Consider the following 23,861-nt stretch of genomic DNA (forward strand, 5'->3'; position numbering starts at 1 on the left):
CATTACTCTCTAACTCACCTTAAGCAGGTAGGATTCTCCCAGGAAGACCCATGGGGAAACAAGAGGAGTCTCAGGAGGAGGCAGGATCTTGCTGGTGAAAGGACACAGCCCTAAAGGAGGACCAAAGCACCAGAATCCAGGTTACGCCTCTCTACATATCTGGAGTGGCCTGAAGTTGCATCTCTGCTATGGAGGATGATGATTTGTTCTATCTTTTGTGTCGCCCATGCTGACTGCTGTGCAAGCCATCCAATCAGGCCCGGTGGTGTAAACACTAGGTAATCTTGCAGGAATTTGACACCATAGTAGTCCAGTTCCACCTCTGAGAGGTCCAAGGAGCATGTTCTGCTGCTGGGAACCTCTGAAGTAAAGGAAACATCCACTGTGCTCTGACTGTTCACTGCAGGACACCACCCATTTCTGATTCCTAGGAATGGTGAGTGTGTGGAGTCAGGAGTCCAGAGTAGGGGAAGGTGGACCTGGTGAACATGAAGACAGGACATGGGGCTCCCAGAGGTCATCTCTGCAATCTGTGGGTCCCATCCCATGGCTGGCACAGTGCTTCCCTGGGTCCCCCCTGGCCCTCAACATGGGACCTGTACTGGCACACAGAACCCCATGAGTCCTGGCCCTTACCTGCTCTCAGAGACTTCTGGGCCCCAGAGCCATCTGTGTGATTGCAGCCCTGCGTCTCCTTGATTGTGCAGTGGGGACTGGAGTGGTCACCAGGGAGAGGCCAGGCTGTGTGTAAGGGGTTCCTGCAGGGCAGGAGCTGTCATTTATGGGGTCTTCAGTTCCTCTATTCTTCCCAGAGTTTCTTGATCTCTTTATGGATTCTGCAAAGTAATCTTTTATCAGTTTCATAGTTTGCCAATATTTTCAACCATTCCTTCAGTTTCCTCTTCACTGTGCTGAATGTTACTTTTGCAGTGCAAAAGCTTCTTAATTTGAAGTAATCCCATTTGCCAATTTTGGCTTTGACTATCTGTGCTTCTGGGGATTTTCCAAGAAGTATTTCTCTATGCCAATGCCATGCAGAGTTTCCCCAATATTCTCTAGTAATTGGAAGGAATCTGGTTGTAGATTTGTGTCTTTGATCCATTTTAAGTGGACTTTTGTGTAAGCTGTAAGGGAGGGGTTTAACTTTATACTTCTGCACATGGAGATCCAGTTTTTCCAGCACCATCTGTTGAAGAGACTGCGCTGGCTCCAGGGTAGCTCCTTTGCCAACAATTAGTTGGTTGTAGATGCACGGATTGGTTTCTGGAGTTTCTATTATTGGTCTACATTTCTATTTTTTGTCAGTACCAAGCTGTTTTGATTATAATTACCCTGTAATATATCTTAAAATCTGGTATTGTGATGTGTTCAGCTTTGTTTTTGTTGTATAAGATTGATTTAGGTATTTGGGGGTCTCTGTGCTTCTATGAGCTTTAGCATCCTTTTTTTCTAGATCTAGGAAGAATGTCATTGGTATTTTGATTGGGATCACATTGAATCTGTAAATTGATTTTGGTAGTATGGACATCTTGGTGATATTAATTCTTCCAGTCCCTGAACATAAGTATTTCTGTGAGAGTGTCAAGAAAACTTGAGAAAAGTTCCACTTTATTGCACACAAATTAATCAGTTTTTAAGGGATCATATAAATCCATTTTTGCATTGACATTTAATAAATAATGAAAGACTTTCTCTGAGGCTTTTAGTAAAGAATTTAAAAAATTGATTTTATTATTTGAAGTCTTTAATTTTCCATTCAAATTGTTGTTTTTAGCCACTGTCTATATTCCCACTAAACTAGGATTTTTTCTTTTTATTTGTTAAACTTGTTCCTTGAATCATTATGCCTTTTTACTATAGTGTAAATTTAAAATGTTATCTCAGAAGCTGAAAAAAAGACAAAGAAAGAATAGGGTGGAGCAGAAGGAGGATGAGTTTATAATTGTGTTCTTAGAATTGTATCTATAATCCATATTGAATCTGTTAAACACTAATTAAAATTAAAATAAAAAATATCAATTTGACTAATATTTAAAATAAAATGATGAAACACTGTAGATATCATCAAATTTTGATTATCAATCTTATTTATGAGATTTGAAAGAAATCCTATTTTCTCACCTTAAAATATCCCAACGTATTAGAATTCAGTATTAAATAACTGCTGAGAATTCTAGTTTAATATACTTCATTAGGTGGTAACGCCATGGGCACTGAAAAACAAAGTCTTTATCATTTTTGATAAAACAGAGCCTTTAAAACATCATCACTGAAAACATTAAGAGACCTAAAATGTAGCATTCTTTTATTTCTTCAATTCTTTTTTTTCCAATTCTTTCTTTTTCTTTTTTCTTTTTTTTTGACAGGCAGAGTGGATAGTGAGAGAGAGAGAGACAGAGAGAAAGCTCTTCCTTTGCCGTTGGTTCACCCTCCAATGGCCACCGCGGCCGGCGCGCTGCGGCTGGCGCACCGCACTGATCCAATGGCAGGAGCCAGGTGCTTCTCCTGGTCTCCCATGGGGTACAGGGCCCAAGCACTTGGGCCATCCTCCACTGCACTCCTTGGCCACAGCAGAGAGCTGGCCTGGAAGAGGGGCAAGCAGGACAGAATCCGGTGCCCCGACCAGGACTAGAACCCAGTGTGCTGGCACCACAAGGTGGATGATTAGCCTATTGAGCCATGGTGCAGGCCAAAATACAGCATTCTTAAAACCCAAGTGACTTACTCCCATTCAAGGTTTTCAGATGTGCAGGGATACTTCTTATGCCAAGCAAATAACCAAATAATTTTTAAACATATATAGGAAATAACTTATATAACATTGAGTTCTCACAGAACTTTGACTCCCACAAGGACATGCAGCTACTTTCCCAGGCTTGCTTATCCAGTAAACCAAGACAGGGAGAACCCCAATGATGTCTTCACAATCATATTCTGAGGATTATCAAGTAATGTTACAAGTAATGTTAGAATATGCACATATTCTATACAAATAGCTGATGTAATCCTTGTCAATGGAGGAAGCACACTGGGGCTGCACAGGGAGCATTCCAGCAGTGCTCCTCAGAGGCAAAGTTTCTGTGTCCTGTCTCTCCTTTCACTTGCAACACACTCACAGCACCTGGCACCCAAAGAGGGACCCTTGGCAAGAAGGGCAAAGGACAAATCATCATGCCCAGCAAGGGTTACAGATTTGTCTCTTCATCTCAAGATCCTGGTGAGTAATAAGCATGGGGAACTCTCTGTCCCCAGCACAACACAAAGATAAGATTGAACCACATTATCTCCTCAACAAAGACCTGGATCAGAAGTCAAGCAGCCAGGACTTGAACTGGTGCCCATATGGGATACTGACCCAACACTGCAGTTGGTGGCTTTACCGGCTATACACAGTGCCAGCCCTGCAAAATTCTTATACAGTGGGCATATTGGATAGAATTGGAGAAAGATATGAGATGGTGCCATGGGATTCAAAAATTCTAGTTAAAATCTTGGTTACTCCAGAGCAGGACACTGTTTGGGAATATAGAGATTTGTCTTCCATATAAGCCATAGATAATTTACATAACAATATCCCTATTAATTTGAAACAGTTGCTAGGAGAGGGAGCCTTTTCAGATCTTGGTCAGCAAAGTTGATTATTTTTGAAGGGAGGCTTATGTGCACATTTCTAATATTGCATTAGAAGCTTGGAAAAAGATTGCTGATGTTAAAGACCCTTCTACTTCCTTTTCTGTAGATTGCCAGGGACCTACTGAAGGCTATATGCCCTTTGTGGATAGGCTAGAGAAAGCTTTTGGGCAGCATTAGATCATCAAGAAGCAGAAAAAGCATTATTAAAACAAATGTCTTGGGGGCCAGCGCCGTGGCTCACTTGGTTAATCCTCTGCCTGTGGCACCGGCATCCCATGTGGGCACCGGGTTCTAGTCCTGGTTGCTCCTCTTCCAGTCTGCTTTCTGCTATGGCCCAGAAGGGCACTGGAGGATGGCCCAAGTGTTTGGGCCCCTGCACCCGCATGGGAGACCAGGAAGAAGCACCAGGCTCCTGGCTTCAGATCGGCACAGCGCCAGCCATAGTGGCCATTTGGGGAGTGAACCAACGGAAGGAAGACCTTTCTCTCTGTCTCTCTCTATCAGTGCCTATAACTCTACCTCTCAAAAAAAGTCTTATGAAAATTCAAATCAAGGCTGCAAAAATATATTAAACACAGTCCACACTAAGCCTGAAACTACCACAGCAGAAATGACCAAATTGTGTCAAACTGTAGGGACTGAAACTTACAAAATAACTTACTGGCTTCTGCCCTTAAAACTCCTGAAAAAAATGCTTTGGCTGTGGGAAACAAGGTCATCTTTTTCTTTTTAAAGACTTACTTTATTTATTTGAAAGACAGAGTTACAGAGACAAATGAAGACAGAAAGAGAGGTCTTTCATCAGCTGGTTCACTCCCCAGATGGCTGCAACAGTAGGAGCTGCACCGGGCCACAGCAGAGAGCTGGACTGGAAGAGGAGCAACCAGGACAGAAGTGCAGCAGCCAGGTCATGAATCAGCACTCATTAGGGATGCTCACACTCCAGGTGGCAGTGAAACCTTTTATGCCACAGCACTGGCTCTGGTTTTCTTTATTTAGAATTGTTTAATTTTATTATTCTTTTATCAATCATTTCTTTTTTCAATTTTTGATATCTATTGTTCTCATTTTCATTCATTTTTATCTAGTATGTATTCCCATTTAGTTTCATAAAATTTAACATAAGAACGATTTAGGAGTGTGCGTTGTTTCTGTAACTTTTCAATTTTAATGAAACTTTAAGAAATCATGAAATAGAATCAAGTGTTCTTAGATACTCATTACTCAGATTTACAAGTTAATCCCTGGAATTGCTTGTTCTCTCTACATGCACATCACACACAAACACATACTATACTTGTTGTATCTCTATTGTTTGGAAGTGAATTGCAAACTTTTTGCCACTTTTCCCTTAAACAGTTCACCATATAACATTTTCTAAGAACAAGAGTATTCTCTTAATTCATAATACAGTAATTAAGAAACTATAACAGTTTGATAATAGTGTTACTTATCTCCAAACTCTATATTTGAGTTATCCACTCATCCCAGTAATGTCCTTTACAGCATTTTACTCTCTTCTATGTACCACTCCTGTTCCCGTTTAGCATCACACATTGAATTCATTTACCATATTTCTAACCTTTTTCAACCTGGAAGAATTGTCTTTCTTTTTCTTTCATTAACTGGATAAGCCAGTTAACTTTGATTTGCCTTGTGATTCTCTACACCACATTCAGGTTGTGATTTTTTGTGGCAGAATGACCCCAGAAGTGATATTGTGTCCTTCTCAGCACATTGGGTCAGGAGATACATGATGCTGACTTGCTCTATCTTTGGAGATGTTAATTTCATAATTTCTTAAGCTGATATATACCATGTTTCTCTACTGTGAAATTGGTAGTTGTCTATTTGTAATAAATTGTGGTGAGATACTTTGAAACAGTAATTAAATTAGGAAAATTTCATCCACCCATTTTAGTATTTATTGATAATTATTGTCTGGCTCTGTTATTACTAGCATGTTTTCTAAATGGTTGTTTTTACAATTGCCATTATTTTGTTTTAATTAGTTGTTATTTTAATTTATTTTTTAATTTTATTTTTTAAAAGATTGATTTACTTTATCCAAAAGGCACAGTTACAGAGAGAGATAGGGAGAGAGTAAGAGGAGTCTTCCAACTGCTGGTTCACTCTTCCAATGGCCACAAAAGTCAGGGCTGAGTGAGGCCATAACCAGAAGCCAGGAGCCTCATGTGGGTCTGTCACATGAGTGCAGGGGCCCATGTACATGGCCATTCCACTGCATTCCTAGGCACGTCATTAGGGAGTTTGATTAGAAGTGGAGCAGCCAAGATTCCCATCTGTACCCATATAGGATGCTGGCATTGCAGACAGCAGTTTAACCTGATAACAGTGGTAGTCCTACTTTAATAAAAGTGTTCCCTTCTCCCACACCTATTTATCCACTTTTATAACAAGAGGAGCTCATAGAATTTTATTTTACTTAACAAATTAAAATGTGCTACTATTTAGATACTCAACTCCTGTATTTGACCTGTTGTAGCCATTCAAACTGCTTTCTGTAGCCTTTTGAATTCTCTCCATTAATCTAATCATTTCCATTTTATTGGCATGATTAAATGTTCCAATGTCATTTCTAAATACTAGTCTCTTTCTTCAGTCTGGAAGAAACCATTGCACTATAAACCTGTTTCCTTGCAATGAAGAATACCAAGAAAATAAGATGTAAGTGAAAGGATTACAGCACTTATTTAGTTTAAATCATATTTTAATCTTAATCTTCTAATTCCATCAATTCTAGCATATATAAACATGTAGTTTTAGGATGCTAATCCATACTGCAGTAAAAATCAAGCATAGTAGAACTCATTATCTATTCACAGTTTTATCTGTCTTTAAACTGAGGTATCATAATCAAAATAATGTATACAAGTTTAAATGTTTTCCCCCATTCAGTGTGGTTGTTTTTCATTGAAGTTCAATTAAGTTTGTTTGTTCCTGTTTTATACTCTCTGACATTATCACTCGATTCCTGTTTGATTGCATGTGTAATACATCAAGGCATTTGTAAAAGTTAAATAGTACAAAAATGTACAATTATAATAGTTACCACTCTGCTCCCACATTTCTTGTTGGTGTGTGTTAGGGGAGAAAGTGTGTACCCTAAAAATTCATAATTTGAAGAAGCTGAACCCTAGTACCTTAGAATATAAATTTATTTGGAAATTGGACCATTAAATGAATAACTGATATACAGTGAGCCTTTTGGGATGAACTCTCATCCAAGGACTGATGTTCTTACAAAATAAAGATATTTGGACAAAAGGAACAGGTATGTTCACACACAAAGGAAAGAACAGGTGAACATACAGCAAGAATGTGACCATCTTCAAATCAAAGAAGGAGGCATTGGAAGAAACCACACCAGGGGAAGCATACCAGGGGATTCCAATTCAATCCCATCGAGGTGGCATGTACCAATGCCATCTCACTGTTCCAGGTGATCAATTTCAGTTCACAGTTGGTCATGGTGGAGGGACTGGGAGTCAAAGGGAGCACATAGACAAGTCTAGTACCTGCTAACGCTAACCGATAGAATAAATAAAGGGGAGAGTGATCCAACATGGGAAGTGAGATACTCAGCAGACTCATAGAATGGCAGATGTCCTAAATAGCACTCTGGCCTCAGAATCAGCCCTAAAGGCATTTGGATCTGGCTGAAAAGCCCATGAGAGTATTTCAGGCATGGAAAGCCAAGACACTCTGGCAAAAGATCTCTGTGAGTGAGATCCCAGTGGAAAGAACAGGTCTTCAAAGAAGGAGGTACCTTTCTCTGAAGGGAGGAGAGAACCTCCACTTTGACTATGACCTTGTCTAAACAACATAAGAGTCGGAGAACTCAGAGGGCTTCCATAGCCTTGGAAACTCATGACTGGAGCATAGGGAGATTACTGATGCCATAGACAGGAGTGTCAATTGGTACAGTCAACAACAGGAGTCACTGTGCACTTACTCCTCATGTAGGATCTCTATCCTTAATGTGCTGTGCATTGAGATTTAATGCTATAACGAGTACTCAAACAATATATTTCACTTTGTGTTTCTATGGGGGTGCAAACTGTTGAAATCCTTACTTAATGCATACTAAACTGATCCTCTGTAAAAAAAAAAAAAAAAAAGAAATTATCGACTCCCAACTTGACTCTCACTGGGATTAAACATGACAATAGGTCTGCTCTGATTTCATCATCATTTAAAAAAAATCATCTATTATTTTTCACTTTATGTTTCTGTGTGGGAGCAAACTGTTGAAATCCTTATTTAACGTATACTAAGCTGATCTTCTGTATATTAAGATAATCGAAAATGAATCTTGATGTGAATGGAAGGGGAGAGGGAGTGGGAAAGGGGAGGGTTGCGGGTGGGAAGGCCGGTATGGGGGGGGAAGCCATTGTAATCTATAAGTCGTACTTTGGAAATTTATATTCATTAAATAAAAGTTAAAAAAAAAGAAACCATACCTGTTGATACTTTCATCTTGGACTTCTAACTTCCAGTACTATGAACAAACAAATTTATATTATGTAAGCCAGCCAGTGTGCACTTTTATGATTTGCCTAGACAACAACAGTAAAGATGTTACTTCTTCCTGGGTCACAATATGTGCTTGCAACCGAGTACATCTAGTTGCAACAGAACAGTTCTAGTGGGCCAGGAAGCCAATGATCATCCCTTTTTGAAGATTCCACTCCATATGATGCTTGGGTTTTCAGAGGAGAGCTAGTCTCTTGGACACTGGACTGTAAATTACTTCTGGTAAGAGGATCCCAAAATGACTAAATGGTTTCATATGGTGAGTTTCATTGGGGTCCAAATAAGATGTGCTGATTCCAAATGTCAGTATCTCACTCTTTACCAATAATCCCCATAAATTTCACATGAAAAAACATAGAAGGTTGAGAATTCAACTGGCATCCTAATTCAGCAACCTGAATAATTGTGTGTGTGTGTGTGTGTGTGTGTGTGTGTGTTTAGCAATTTCAATCCACTGACTACAGGAAATGGGAGACTCTTCTAGAATTTTCAAGAAAATGTTCTGTTTCTCAAACTGTGGCTTGAGCTGAGTTTAGAGTGTGAAATTGTCAATGTTTGTTTTATATTTCAAAGATTTGTTTATTTGAAAGTCAGAGTTAGAGAGAGGCAGATAAAGAGAGAGAGAGAGAGAGAGAGAGAGAGAGAGAGAGAGAAAGTAAGTCTTCCCTCTCCTGGTTCACTCCCAAATGGTCACAATAGCAGGAGCAAAGCCAATCCAAAGACAGGAGCCAAGGGCTTCTTCCAGGTCTCCCATGTGGGTAAAGGGACTTGGTCCATCTCCTACAGATTTCCCAGCCTATAGCAGAAAGCTGGATTGGAAGTAGAGCAGCTGGGACTCGAACTGGCACCCATGCAGGACGCTGGCACTACAGGCAGTGACTTTACTTGCTGTGCCATAGCCCCAGCCCCTGTCAATATTTTTTGTATGTCCTCAAGAGGCAAATGAATCCACCCATACAATAGTCCTTATGAATGATCATTATGGCCATGATCAAACATAGCAACTATTTGGCTCCCAAGTCATGTGTTTTACTGGCCACTACATCAGAATCTACCATAACTTGTTTCACTTTTATGTCACTGCAGGTCACAGATTTCTAATAACAACATCTCATTGTCACAGACTCTGCACTATAGTTAAATCCAAAGGATTAGTAAAAAGAATATAACAGGTCTTTGCAACAAAGAATTAACAGATGGCTAAAATGCAGGGGCAAACTAATCCCCATACTCCATCTATACAGGCCTATTTCTTTGGATGAATTCTATAACAATCAGTAACTATTGAAGAGAGAGAAAACGCTAGTAATTTGAACTGAGAAAGTATAATATTAAAATTATCTGTAATATAAATACAGTTATAAACAATTGGTAACTAATAAAGACAGGGCATTTAAATGTCATTAGTATAGCAGATATAAGGATGACTGGGGTAGAATACCCAAGAAAGAGTCTTCCCCAGGGTTAAGGTTCCTATTTGTTCATATCTGTTGGTTAGGGCATAGCTGTGACTCACTGGCAGAATTGTTATGATGAAGGCTCAGACTAACATGAGCCAAGTAAGGCATGTAGGGTACAAAACAGGAAGAGGCACTCATTCTTATATGTCAACTCTACCACTTCTGTGAGAATGAATGCCTTAGATTTTACATCTAAGTCTGGCATTATCTTTATATTCTCTTTAAGTGAAAATTACATGGACTCTTTTTCACTGGAAACCTATATTTGTGCTTCTCACTTTATAAATGATTATGCCAAATCACTCATTCATTTTAATCAAAATACAGTGGCTAGTGTTGTGGGGCAGAAGGTTAAACTGCTCTCTGTGATGCCAGTATCCCATCTGAGCTCAGGCTGAGTCTTGGCTGTTCCACTTCCAATCCATTTCACTCCTATGGAATGTGGCCCAAGTACTTGGGACCCTGCCATCCATGTGAGAAATCCAGATAGAGTTCCAGGCTCTTGATTTCACCCTGACCCAGTAGAGGCTTTGTGGTCATTCGGGGAGTGAAGCAACAAATTGAAGATCACTCTCCCTCCTCCTCCTCCTCCCCCTCCCCCTACCCCTTTCCCTCCCACTCAGCTTTTCAAGAAAATAAAGTGAATCTTTAAAAAAGACAATTAAAATAAATACCTTAATGAGTTCATCCCTTTTCAAATTTCATTTTGTTTGAATTATTACTGTCACCTAGGTATATCATCACTAACCTAGTTTATGCCACACTAGAAGTAACCTGTTGATTTATTGGTAGGTTCTATCATTGTGACATCAAGTAACTCAAAATTCTTATAGTTGCTATAGTGATTTTATTGTACACAGCTGCCTAAAACCAGGTATATGGGGATCTTTTTATAGCCACATATTTATTTCACTTTATTCTTATGTTATTCAAAATTAATCATTGACTTGAAATTTTCTATTATTTAGATTGAAACATTGGTATCATCTTTTACATTATTCTAGTAATAGCCATAATATTTTCATTTAGTTCCTCACCATTACCATTTTCCTGTGTGTTAGTGCCAGTAATGTTAGGCATACTTTTCAAATATTTCCATGTATATTTGTGTCTGTCTTTTACTATTGATACCATATTATTCATTGTTACCTATGGTAATCACACTATAATTTGAATCATGAAATTAACATCCCTTACTTATTTTCCATTTTGATTCTGGTTTTGTCACTATCATCTGTGTATATCATTAGTAATCTTTCTTTTCTTAATATCCTACCATGGGTAAACTGTGACCATCCTGGTTTGCATTTTGTTGTTGTTGTTGTGCAGTCATCAATCTCCTGTATATTCTGGTGGGATACTTTTTGTCTTGCATTTTTAACTGTTTTAAAATCCATATTGTATACATATATGCAAACAAGAGAACATTTACCTTTAACTTTGTGGACATATTTGTCATTATTGCAGATTTATCTTATTCAGAGTAACTTTGATGTACATATATTTCTCAAAATCATGTTGATGTCAAAATTTTCCATACATTAGATTGAAACTCTGATAATACTGTTTTACAGTTTTTCTACAAATAGCTTGAACTTGTACAGACTTAAGATACTGCAATATTTATGAATTGTATTGGAATAGATTATTTAGAATTATTTTTCAAACATATGCTCTGTATCTTCTTGGAACTCTATAATCAAAATAACTAAGTTACCAATTTCTTTTTTAATTTTTAATTTATTTTGTTTGAGGAATAAAATTTAATGCATTTAATATATACAGATTTGGGAATATGATGCTTCCCCCACCACCACCCATACTCCTGCCTTTCTTCCTTCACTCTCTTCCTTTCCTGTTCTTATTTTTTAAAGAAATAAATTTTCAGTTAATTCTTATACTCATAAGATTAACCCTACACCAAGTAGAGAGTTTACTGATTAGTATGAAGAAAAAAAAGAAGTAAAGAACAAAAACAAAAAAGAAAACCATTGTTCTCTAGCAATCAAGGGCTAAGTTACCCATTTCTACCCTTAATAATCATAACATAATATATAGCATTATACTTAAACTAATTTTACTTTGTTTTATCTTGTCATTGATTATTGTCACGTTTATATTTTCAATAATGTATACCAAATCTCCTATGAGGAATCTGGATGTATTGTGGTTTACTTATTTTTTTTTTACATTCATCAAAATTTCATTTTTTTATTTCAAAGAACACTTTAAAAACAAAGGCAAGTTGCAGGCAACAGGTTGCACTTTTATGTTCTTGCATTGCAATGCCTTCCTTCTTCATCCATGCTTCAGGCAGCAGCCAGAAAGGTAGTATCAGCTGAGGACATTTCACCTGCTACTTCTTCCCCCCAGGTGCTGTTTTGCACTGCTGCTGAGTAAGCTATCAGACCCTGATGCCATAGCTAGCACATTGCCCAGGAGCCTCCAGCTCTGGTGGCAGGGCCACGTGAAGCAGAGTCTCACAGAGGCTTCAAAGGGGGAGCGAGCAACCCAATGCAAAGGTGGTTGATGCAGGTGCTAACTCCATGAAGATGTTCAATGGAAAGTGGATCCCTAAGGTCGAAGAGAAGCATAGCAAGAATGTCATCAAGAGTAGCAGCTTTGCCAAGACCTCAAAAATGAGCTCAAAGAGAAGGAGTCTGTAGCACTGGTTATTGGTACTCTTCATTTTCTAGTTTGTTGCTGTGCAACTCTCCAAATTATTCAAGTATCTTGATGGGCATGTGAAGTGACTACCCTTTTAGATGTTCCCATTCTCCAGTGAATTTTAACTTGAACTCATCCCTGATGTTTGATACCCTTGTTAAAACAATTCAGTAAGCCTCCTCCTGCAGTGCCAGAATCCAATATTGGTGGTGGTACAAGTCCTGCTGCTCCTCTTCTGATCTAGCTCTCTGCTATGGCCTGGGAAAGCAGTCAAAGATGGACCAAGTGCTTGGGCCCCTGCATCTGCATGGGATACCCAGAAGAAACTCCTGGATCCTGACTTCAGATTGGCCCAACTTCAGCTGTTACAGCCATTTGGCGAGTGAATTGGAAGACCTTTCTTCCTCTCTCTATGCCTCTAACTCTGTAACTCTGCCTTTCAAATCAATTAATAAAATTTAAAAAATAATTTTTAAGATTTGTCCATTGCTCTCTTCTCCCTTCTCTCTCTCTCACTCTTTCCTCTCCTTCTCTCTCTCTCTCAGCTCCTCTCATCCTCGCTGTCTCTCTCCTTCTCTCTCTCCTCTCTCCTGCTCCCCTCTCTTCTCTATTACTTTCTTTGTCCTTCTTCGCCCCTTCCCTCTAGTTTCCTGGGTTTTCCCCAATAAACTCTTTCCCTTACAAAAAAAGATTTGTTTATTTATTTGAAAGACAGAGTTACACAGAGAGAAAAGGAGAGGCAGAGAGAGAGGTCTACAATTTTGCTGGTTCACTCCCCAACTGGCTGCAATGTCAATCCAAAGCCAGGATCCCTGAGCTTCTTCTGGGTCTCCCATGTGGGTGCAGGAGCCCAAGGATTTGGGCCATCTTCTACTGCTTTCCCAGGCCATAGCAGAGAGCTGCATCAGAAGTAAAACATCCAGGATTTCAACTGGTGCCCAAATGGGATTCCAGTGCTGCAGGCAGAGGCTTAGCCCACTATGCCACAGCACCAGCCCCTAAAAATTAATTTTTAAGTTATAATAACTGACCCTACTTAGTAAAGAGTAGTTTTTTTAACGTGGCTATTAAAGCAATATGCAGTATGGATAATTAGATTAAATCTATGCAGACAGGGACTAGATATCATTAACCCTGATGTATAAATGCAATTAGCCACAATGTAAAATTTGGGCTTTTCTGGATTTTTTAACAGCTATTCACTTTATTAATCTCTTTAATTAAAAGCACACTCCTGAAAAGGTCATGTAACTATCTTGTAAGAAGGGCCTTTTCAATGGTTCAACTACAAAGTTTGCCAAGTTTTGCCACAACTGCTAGTACCTAAGATTTTTACCAGTTTCTAAATACATAGTATAAAGGGAGATGCATACAGCCACAATGTTTAACTATTGTTTCTATTACACTATCTTGCATTTTTGCATGAGTGAATATGCGAACATAATTCTCATAAAAACAACTTGGTTGAACATTTTGTAACTTGGTCACTGCAGTTTCATTAAAATCTATCACAGTGGAGCAAGGTCAGAGAAGTTTTGTTATATTACATTATTTTCAGCAGAATTATTTTAATGTCTCAAAATAATTTACTATGCTAGACAAAACTTTAAAGAAAAATAGCATCAAAAATGGCAGCATAATCAGAATATACCGTTCAATCCAATGTGCTAAAGACAGCATGTTAATAGCATGTTTAATACCAAAACAATGTAAAAATTTACACTTAGTTTGGAGATGGCTTTTCTATGGGACTGGCGCTGTGGCTCACTCGGTTAATTCTCTGCCTGTGGCACTGGCATCCCGTATAGGTGCCAGATTCTAGTCCAGATTTCTCCTCTTCCAGTCCAGCTCCCTGCTGTGGCCCAGGAGGGCAGTGGGGCCCTGCACCTGCATGGGAGACCAGGATGAAGCACCTGGCTCCTGGCTTCAGATCAGCACAGCTCCAGCCGTAACAGCCATTTGGGGGGTGAACCAATGGAAATAAGGCCTTTCTCTCTGTCTCTCTCTCTCTCTCATGGTCTAACTTTGTCAAATAAAATAATAATAATAAAAAAAGGAAATGGGTTTTCTAGATCTGTGATTGAAATACTCTTAGAACACCAGGTACATCGAACTAGGATGGCATCTGGAATTAAATTGATTTATCGATCAGGGTCAATCTTTACTCTTCCCCTTATTGTTTGATTTTATAGGTTATGATTGCTGAAATTTTATTTTTACTAATGTTAAGAGTGTGCCAGGGGCCGCTGCCATGGCTCACTTGGTTAATCCTCGCCTGTGGTGCCGGCATCGCATATGGGCACTGGGTTCCAGTCCCGGTAGCTCCTCATCCAGTCCAACTCTCTGCCGTGGCCCTGGAGGGCAGTGGAGGATGGCCCGAGTGCTTGGGCCCCTGCACCCCCATAGGAGAACAGGAAGAAGCATCTGGCTCCTGGCTTCGGAATGGTGCAGCACTGGCCGTTGTGGCCACTTGGTGGTGAACCAATGGAAGGAAGACCTTTCTCTCTCTCTCTCTCTCTGTCTATAACTCTACTTGTCAAATAAATTAAAAGAGTGTGCCATAAGGCACACTGTTGAGATTTTTATTACTGTTGAAAATTGAATATATTGGCTACTTATGCACTTAACCATAATTTGGTTACAAAAGTGTGAGCAGTGTCTAAGTGTTAATGGATTGGATAAAAACTGCTTATGTTTGCTTTGTTAATTGCCTCAGGTTATCTTTTTAAATAAGCTATTTTAAGAGGAACAGAAGGAAAATTTCCTACCTAGTCTATACAAAGTGCAATACTCATAACCTCAAATATGAAGGAAAGGAGAAGAGAAAACTGCAGTGGTTAAGGATATATAGGCATTAACTACCCTGGAGTCAGAAAGGAATCAGCTGATGTTAGATCAGATTTTTAATTGAATTGTTATGTTACTTTCTCGCCCAGTAAATCAATTCCTGTATTTGTTTCCTCTTTGAAACAAGTCATGGTTAACTAATTCTATTTTATTGTTCCATTTAAAATGAAAGTTATTTTTCTAAATTCATAGAAGGTGCTTTTTCTTTGAATCAAATCATTCCATTTCAAAATTTCTTTTGGTTTACTATAGATAATTAGCTTTGATTTTTTTGTTTTCTTAATGTACATTGTCTTGATAACTATTACTGCTGAATTGCTGTAGCAAAAGCCAGGAAATATTTCAGATGAAAATTGTTTTCCCTTTGTCATCTCTGTGATTTACCAATTGAGTGCATTTTATATTCATGTGTGGGTAAATGAAAACTATGTCTATTTGATTTCACAATAAAGTTTCCTGAATATTTGATGCTTTTCTTCTAAAATAAAATGATAAAGAATTCTTAATTGAGTATATTTTTTATAGTTAATAGAAAAATTTTTAAAGACTGCCTAATGTTTTGTGTTAATTGAACTATAGTATACAAGGGAATAGATATGAAGTTTATTACAGGAAACTGAAAGAAAGGAAAATATATAAAAAACACAATGAACCAAACACTTCTCTACTTAGAATTTACCTTCTTATTATTACTCATGTCTGATTCAAAGAGAAAGCACAGTTCTTTGATATCCCTTTCTCAGTTTTACATATCATCTAATGTTGAGCACTGTGGGGAGCAACTGGGAGCAACTTGGACTAGACTAAGTTACTGGAATTAAGACTTATTCTATGCATCTGCTCTCCCACAATATGGCGCTGAGAAGGGAGAAACAGCTTCTACACAGCTGCCTCCAGTTCAACCAATAAACTGTAGGACCTGCTCCTGATTGGAGGAGAGCAGCGTACTCGGCGTGTGGGCAGCCGAGTTGGGATTGGTGGAAGAGGACTATAAAGGAGGAGAGAGACAACATGCACCAGGAACATCTAAGGGGAACATCTGAAGGAACATCTATCTGAAGGAACACCTGTGCAGCCCCCGAGAGAGCCGGCCGGCGGTGTGCCACTCCCCCGTGGAAGTGGGGAAAGCGGCAGGGGGAACCGCCCTTCCATGGAGGTGGAAGGGACAGTAGCCAACCTGGGAAGAACCAGCAGCAAACCCGGGGAGGGCCGAGCAGATAAAAGAACAGCACAGGGTCCTGTGTCGTTCCTCCACGAAGAGGGGGAGCGACATAATGGTGCCGTGACTCGGATATGAAGCCTAGGCAGGGTTTAGTCTCGTTCCTCCATGAAGAGGGGGAGCGACAGAGCATAACATAATAAATAATTTTTAGGAAAAAACAGACAAGTCACACAGAGTAGAAATTTGTAATGCATACATTTTCATACAACTTATATACAGATGTTTATAACTCAACAATAAAACAAACCAATAAAAAAGAAAAATTATTTGAACACACTTCATAAAAGAACACATATAAATAAGAGCACATGAGGGGCCAGCATTGTGACATAGCAGGTCATTACTTGCCAGTAATGGAGCATCTCATATGAGCACCAATTCATGACCTGGCTGCTCCACTTCCAATCCAGCTCCCTACTAATGGCTTGGGAAAAGCAGCTAAAATAAGTTCAATTCCTTTCATTCTGCCACCTACATGGGAATCCCAGATAAGGTTCCTGGCTCCTGGCTCCTAGTTTTGACCTAGACCAGCCCTGGGACCTCCACTTTGCTTATGGCACTGTCTAAATACTGATCATATTCTTAGAATTGTATGTTTTAACTATATGGCATCTGTTCTTTTTATATTAATAAAATAAATTATTAAAAATATATAATCCATTCTGTTGGGTATGACTAGGTATCTCACTGAGGTTTTAATTTGCATTTCACTGATGACCAATTATGGTGAGCATTTTTATGTGTTTTTATTTTTTTAAATGTTTGTTGTTATTTATTTGAAAGCAAGAATTACAGAGAGAGGTTTTCCATCTGCTGATTCAGTCCCCAGATGGCCACAATGACCAGGCTGGTCTAGGTCAAAACTAGGATCCAGGAACCAGGAGTGGAGGAGCCAGGAACCTTATCTGCGATTCCCATGTAGGTGGCAGAGTGACTTGATCAGCCCTTGCCCTGACTGTTGACGAACAACTTAATAACCAACAGCAAAAGGAAGGCCTTTCTCTCTGTCTCTCTCTCTGTTATATTAATATGCATATAGTTCATACTTCAGAAAATTCACTTTCTGCAAAATAGTCTATAAAATCAAAGCTTTGAAGGAATCTATCTCAATCAATCATCTCTTTGTATAAAGAACTTTCGAGTGCCCTTGGTAGATACCATTTTGTGCAATAGTTCTAAACGTGAAAATCAGATGATTGACTTGTAAATATCCATTTTATTTTTTCAAGTGAAACTATACTTGAATGCCAATATATGGACAGGAAAAACTTGCTGAAATGAGAAGCCTAATATGCTATCTCTCATCAGCCTCTCCTTTTCTTAGGGGTTGTTTCTGAGCTATTTGTGAGGATGGCTAAGATTTGTAGAACCATTTAAACTTTAAACTTTAGGGAGATTTTTCTTTCTCTAAGATTTTGCTTTAGTTATAATCTAAAAGTGAGTTAAGCATGCATCTACATTTTTATTGAGAGTAAAGTTTGGACTTTCACAGACTGATTTTTGATTTTGTAAATAGATGGCAATAACAAATCTGAGTTTTCATTAATATGTTGTATTTTATTTTTGTAACATTGTACCAAATCTACTTGTTTCAAACAAATAATTTTGAAAATTACTTCTTCCTAAGAGAAGAATTTTAAAAATTATTTTTAAATAGATCTATCTATCTACCAGAAAGGCAGAGTGTTAGAAAGGGAGAGACAGAAAGGTCTTCCACCTTCTGGTTAGCTTCCAAAATGACTGTAACAGCCAGCACTGGGCCAGGGTGAATTAAGGAGCCTGGAACTTCATTCAGGATTCCCACATGGGTTATCAGTGGCTGAGTACCTTGGCCATATCCTCTGCCTGCCCAAGTGCATTAGCAGGCAGCTGGATTGGAAATGCAGAGGACTAGGACTCAAACCAGGATTGTGATGTAGGATGGTGGTGTCCCAAGTGGCACTTAACCTGCTGCATCTTAATGCCAACCATAACAGGAGTAATTCTGAAATAATTTTCAGGCTTTCATATTTGCTTACTGCACTTTTCAGAAAGAATTCTTTAAAGTCATCCTGAGTTTTATAGTATGTTTTTATGTGGAATATAAATAAATAAATAAATATGGAAACATATTAGCTACAGCTTCTAGTTTGACAATATTATGTGTTGATTTCAGATTTTGATTGTTCATATGCTGTGCTGCCTTATATTAAGGTGTGATTTGAATTTATTACAGGTGTTGTGCTAGAGATGTTAGCAGTTCTCAAAAGCAATGTTGAAGGCACTAAGCATGTCATGTCTTCATTTTCAATATTGCTTTAAATAGAAATAAATCGTGCTTGTCACACAGAATTGGAAGGATTTACAGGGAAATGGTTTGATGAAAAAAAGTGCTGAAAACATAAACATATCAACATATCAACATGAAAAACACAGCAGTGTTGGATTGTGTTGGGGTGGGATGGTTTACTACAATGAGGCATATAGAGCTCTTATTTGTGCACGGCTGCTTAACATTACAATGTTAGAAATGAATAGTTGATGGAGAATGGAAACACAATCATACGTAAATTCCAGTGGAATTTAAATATAATATAAACTAATATAAGTACTCTTCAATAAGCTCATATATCGTAACCATATATTTAATACTGTAAGTAAATCACTGGCACACATTTTCTTTTTCTGTTTTTTTGGACAGGCAGAGTGGACACTGAGAGAGAGACAGAAAGGTCTTCCTTTTGCCATTGGTTCACCCTCCAATGGCCGCCTTGGCTGGTGTGCTGCAGCTGGCGTACCGTGCTGATCTGAAGGCAGGAGCCAGGTGCTTCTCCTGGTCTCCTATGCAGGTGCAGGGCCCAAGCACTTGGGCCATCTTCCACTGAACTCCCTGACCACAGCAGAGAGCTGGCCTGGAAGAGGGGTAAACAGGACATAATCTGGTGACCCAACCGGGACTAGAACCCGGTGTGCTGGTGCCACAAGGTGGAGGATTAGCCTAGTGAGCCACAGCACCGGCCAGCACACATTTTCAAATTTTAAAAATGCTGCTATAAAAAGTGATACTAATTATGCATCTAAAATAAATGTTGGAGCTGGTACTGTGGCACAGCATGTTAAAGCCCTGGCCTGAAGCACTGGCATCCCATATGGGCACCAGTTCTAGTCCCAGCTGCTCCTCTTCTGATCCAACTCTCTGCTATGGCCTGGGAAAGCAGTGGAAGATGGTCCAAGTCCTTGGGCCCCTGCACCCATGTGGGAGACCCAGAAGAAGCTCCTAACTCCTGGCTTCAGATTGGCACAGCTCCAGCTGTTGCAGCCATCTGGGGAGTGAACCAGAAGATGGAAGACCTCTCTCTGTGTCTCTACCTCTCTCTGTAACTCTGTCTTTCAAATAAAATAAATCTTTAAAATAATCTGAAAAAAAAGGTTGAAAATGAATAAATAAATATTTTATTTCCTTTCATTCCATGGCTTACCAGAACAAACCTTATGCCTTAAGTAGGCTTACACATACTCTGAGATCATCTGAATGTCTTATGAGCAAGCTGGGAGGAAACTGACACTGAGGAGCTCTTATACTATATTTGACAGCTGGGACAATTGGCCCACTTTCAGGCACTTAATCAAGACAACCAAACAACCACTCCTTCAAAGGATTGCACAGCAATATTCCAAGTGGCTGTCTGTTTGCCATTACCTGTACTAGACACAATTCAAGTGTACATCAACACTGGGTAGTTAAAACATATTATGGTCCCATCACTGTGGCATAGTAGGTTAAACTTCTGCCTGCAGTGCCAGCATCTCATATGGGCACTAGTTTGAGTCCCAGCCATTCTACCTCTGACCTGGCTCCCTGCAAATGGCCTAGAAAAACAGCAGAAGATGGCTCAAGCACTTGTACCCCTGCACCCATATGTGAAACCTAGAAGAAGCTCCTGCTCAGGGCTCCTGATCAGCCCAGCTGCAGCCACAAAAGAACCAGACTTTTCTGGTTTGATCCACATATGACCAGGCAAATTGCTGTAGAATTCTTACTGACTTTAACAAAAAAAAAATCACAGGCAAACTTGTTTTGGAAAAACTAAAATTCCACTGGTGCCATGGCTAATTTGGCTAATCTTCCACCTACAGCTCCAGTACCCTGGGTTCTAGTCCCAGTTTGGGCACCAGAATCTGTCCTGGTTGCTCCTCTTCTAGTCCAGCTCTCTGCTGTGGCCTGGGAAGGCAGTGGAGGATGACCCAAGTCCTTGGGCCCTGCACCTGCATTGGAGACCAAGAGGAAGCACCTGGCTCCTGGCTTCAATTGGTGCAGTGTTCATAGTAGTGGCCATTAGTGGAGTGAACTAATGGAAGGAAGAGCTTTCTATCTGTCTCTCTCTCACTGTCTAACTCTGCCTGTCAAAAAAAAAAAAAAAGAAAGAAAGAAAAACTAAATCCCTCAGGTCTACAAAAGCCTTAAATATCATTTCCACAAACACAAAAATCATCTTGGTCGGTGCTAGCGATAGATTTTGAATCATAAAACCACAATTTGTAGTGTTTCTGTATATCTAATGGGTACTACATCACAACTGTTGTTTTGGGTGAGAATAAAAATGAACAAAAGAGATACGGCAGGAAACAAATAAAAAACCAGAAAAACTAGAGCGATGTGCTGAAGAACAATGGCATAATTGGCTGATGAGCCCAAAACAATAAAACCAACATTGAACTCCAGAAAGCCAAATCATGTGCCCTGATTTGAAAAGACCATTCATCCAGTTACCTGAATTCCATTAGTCAGCATGAAAACAAAATGTAACATCATAAAATTCTTTAAAATAGAGAAATACATGAAAAATGTGCAAGAAAACACAAAACAAAGGGGCTATAGCAAGACTTGATACTGAGTTAGCCACAAGAAAACTGGATTTTTATGGTTGCATCCACACACGAACAGATGAACAATGGAATTATTGGCTGATGGGACCAAAATTATAAAACCAAATGTAAATACCAGGAAATACATTCTCATGCTCTGATTTAAAAAGACCATTCATCCAGTTACCTGAATTCTGTTATCTAGCAAGAAAAAAATGTAACATCATAAACTTCATTAAATACAGTGAAATGCACGAAAACTCCTCAAGAAAAACCAAAGCAAAGAGGCTCTTGCAAGATCTGATATTGAGTTAGCCACAGGCGAACCAAATTTTTCTCATTTCATCCACCCATAAATTGGCCAAATTGCAGAGGAATTCCATTTGCGTGTAACCAGAAAATCGCAGGCAAACTCGTTTTGCAGAAAAATAAAATGCTTCTGTTCTATAAAAGGCTTAACTTTCATCTTCACAAACACACACATCGTCTTGGTCAGTGTTGCCAGTAGATTTTGAACCATAATACTCCAGTTTGTAGAGTGCTTGTATATCAAAATGGATACTACATCAAAACTTAGTTTTTTGGTCAGAATAAAAAAAGGAATGAAAGAGATAACAGCAACAAACAAATTTAAAACAAGAAGAAATGGAGGGAATTTCAGATGAACAATGAAATTATCGGCCTAAGCGCCCAAAACAATTAAACCAACCTTGAATCCCAGAAAGCCCACTGCCATTCCCTGATTTAAAAAGACGATTCATCCAGTTACCTGAATTCCATGATCCAGCACGAAACACAATGTGATATCATAAAATTCAGTAAGAATAATGAAATACACAAAATATATGCAAAAAGCCCAAAGGAAAAAGGCTGGTGCAAGATCTAATATTGAGTTAGCCACACGAGAACCAGATTTTTCTTTTTCATCAACCCATAACTGGTGAAATAACAGAGGAATTCTGATTGATGGTAACCAGAAAAGTGCAGGCAAACCCATTTTGCAGAAAAGTAAAATTATTGTGTCCTATCAAAGGCTTAACTTTCCTCTTCTAAACACAGTGATATACATGAAATATATGCCAGAAAGCCCAAAGGAAAGAGGATGTTGCAAGATCTGATATTGAGTTAGCCACAGGAGAACCGGATTGTTCTAGTTTCATCCACCCATAACTGGCCAAATTGTGGAGGAATTCCATTTGAGTGTAACCAGAAAATCGCAGGCAAACTCGTTTTGCAGAAAAATAAAATGCTTCTGTTCTACGAAAGACTTAATTTCCATCTTCACAAACACACACATCGTCTTGGTCAGTGTTGCCATCAGATTTTGAACCATAATACTCCAGTTTGTAGAGTGTTTATCAAAATGGATACTACATCAAAACTGTTAGTTTTTTTGGTCAGAATAAAAAACGAATGAAAGAGAGCCGGAAACAAACACGTTCAAAATGAGAAAACAATGAGGGAATTGCAGATGGACAATGGAATTATTGGCTGATGCACCCAAAGCTATGAAACCCACCTGGAATTCCAGAAAACCAAATCCTGTGGCCTGATTTAAAAAGATCATTCATCCAGTTACCTGAATTCCGTTACCCAGCATGAAACACAATGTAACATCTTATATTCATTAAAAATAGTGAAATTCACGAAATATATGCTAGAGAGCCCAAAGCAAGTGGCTGCTGCAAGATCTGATATTGAATAAGCCACAGGAGAGCAAGATTTTTCTCATTTGAGCCATGATAAATGGCAAAATTCCAGAGGAATTCCGATTCTTTGTAACCAGAAAGTCGCAGGCAAACTCGTTTTGCAGAAAAGTAAAATTCTTCTGTCGTATCAAAGGCTTAACTTTCCTCTTCTAAACACAAACATCATCTTGGTCAGTGTTGCCTGTAAATTTTGATCCATAATACCCCAGTTTGCAGTGTGCTTGTATATCATAATGGATACTACATCAAATCTGGTCTTTTTTTTTTTTTGGTTTGAATAAAAACCGAAAGAAAGAGATACAGCAACAAATTCAAAAAAAGAAAAAAACAAGAAAATTGCATATTAACAAAAGAATTATCCACCGATGTGCCCAAACCAATAAAACCAACATTGAATTCCAGAAAGCCCAATTCTGTGCCCTGATTTAAGATCATTTATTCAGTTTTGTGAATTCCATTTTCCAGCTTGAAACACAATATAACATCATAAAATTAATTAAATATAGTGAAATGCACAAAAAAAACCTCAAGAAAACCCAAAGCAAAGAGGCTGTTGCAACATCTGATATTGAGTTAGCCACAGGAGAACCAGATTTTTCTCATTTCATCCACCCATAACTGGCCAAATTGTGGAGGAATTCCATTTGAGTGTAACCAGAAAATCTCAGGCAAACTCGTTTTGCAGAAAACTAAAGTCCTTCTGTTCTATGAAAGGCTCCACTTTCATCTTCACAAACACAAACATCATCTTGGTCAGTGTTGCTTGTAGATTTTGATCCATAAAACTCCATTTTATTGTGTGCTTGTATATGAAAATATACGACGTCAAATATGTTGATTCTTTGTTCAGAATAAATAACGCAAGAGAAATGGCAACAAACAAATTAAAAACCAGAAGACATGGAGGGAATTGCAGATGAA

General features: G+C 38.8%; 1 long non-coding RNA gene across 2 annotated transcripts in view; it reads right to left on the minus strand.

The window, feature by feature from the left end:
* Positions 1-23,861, minus strand: part of LOC103346477 (uncharacterized) — a 43,315-nt gene that overhangs the window by 8,113 nt on the left and 11,341 nt on the right. For both annotated transcript variants that reach the window (XR_016223703.1, XR_016223702.1), the window contains exons 2-3: positions 637-836; positions 19-110 (exon numbers count right to left, since the gene is read on the minus strand). This is a non-coding gene — a long non-coding RNA (uncharacterized LOC103346477). The remainder of the gene's footprint in view (positions 1-18; positions 111-636; positions 837-23,861) is intronic.

This window comes from Oryctolagus cuniculus, chromosome 17, assembly GCF_051225735.1.
Source record: "Oryctolagus cuniculus isolate XC-2025 breed Fujian yellow rabbit chromosome 17, ASM5122573v1, whole genome shotgun sequence".
Taxonomy (NCBI): Eukaryota; Metazoa; Chordata; class Mammalia; order Lagomorpha; family Leporidae; genus Oryctolagus; species Oryctolagus cuniculus.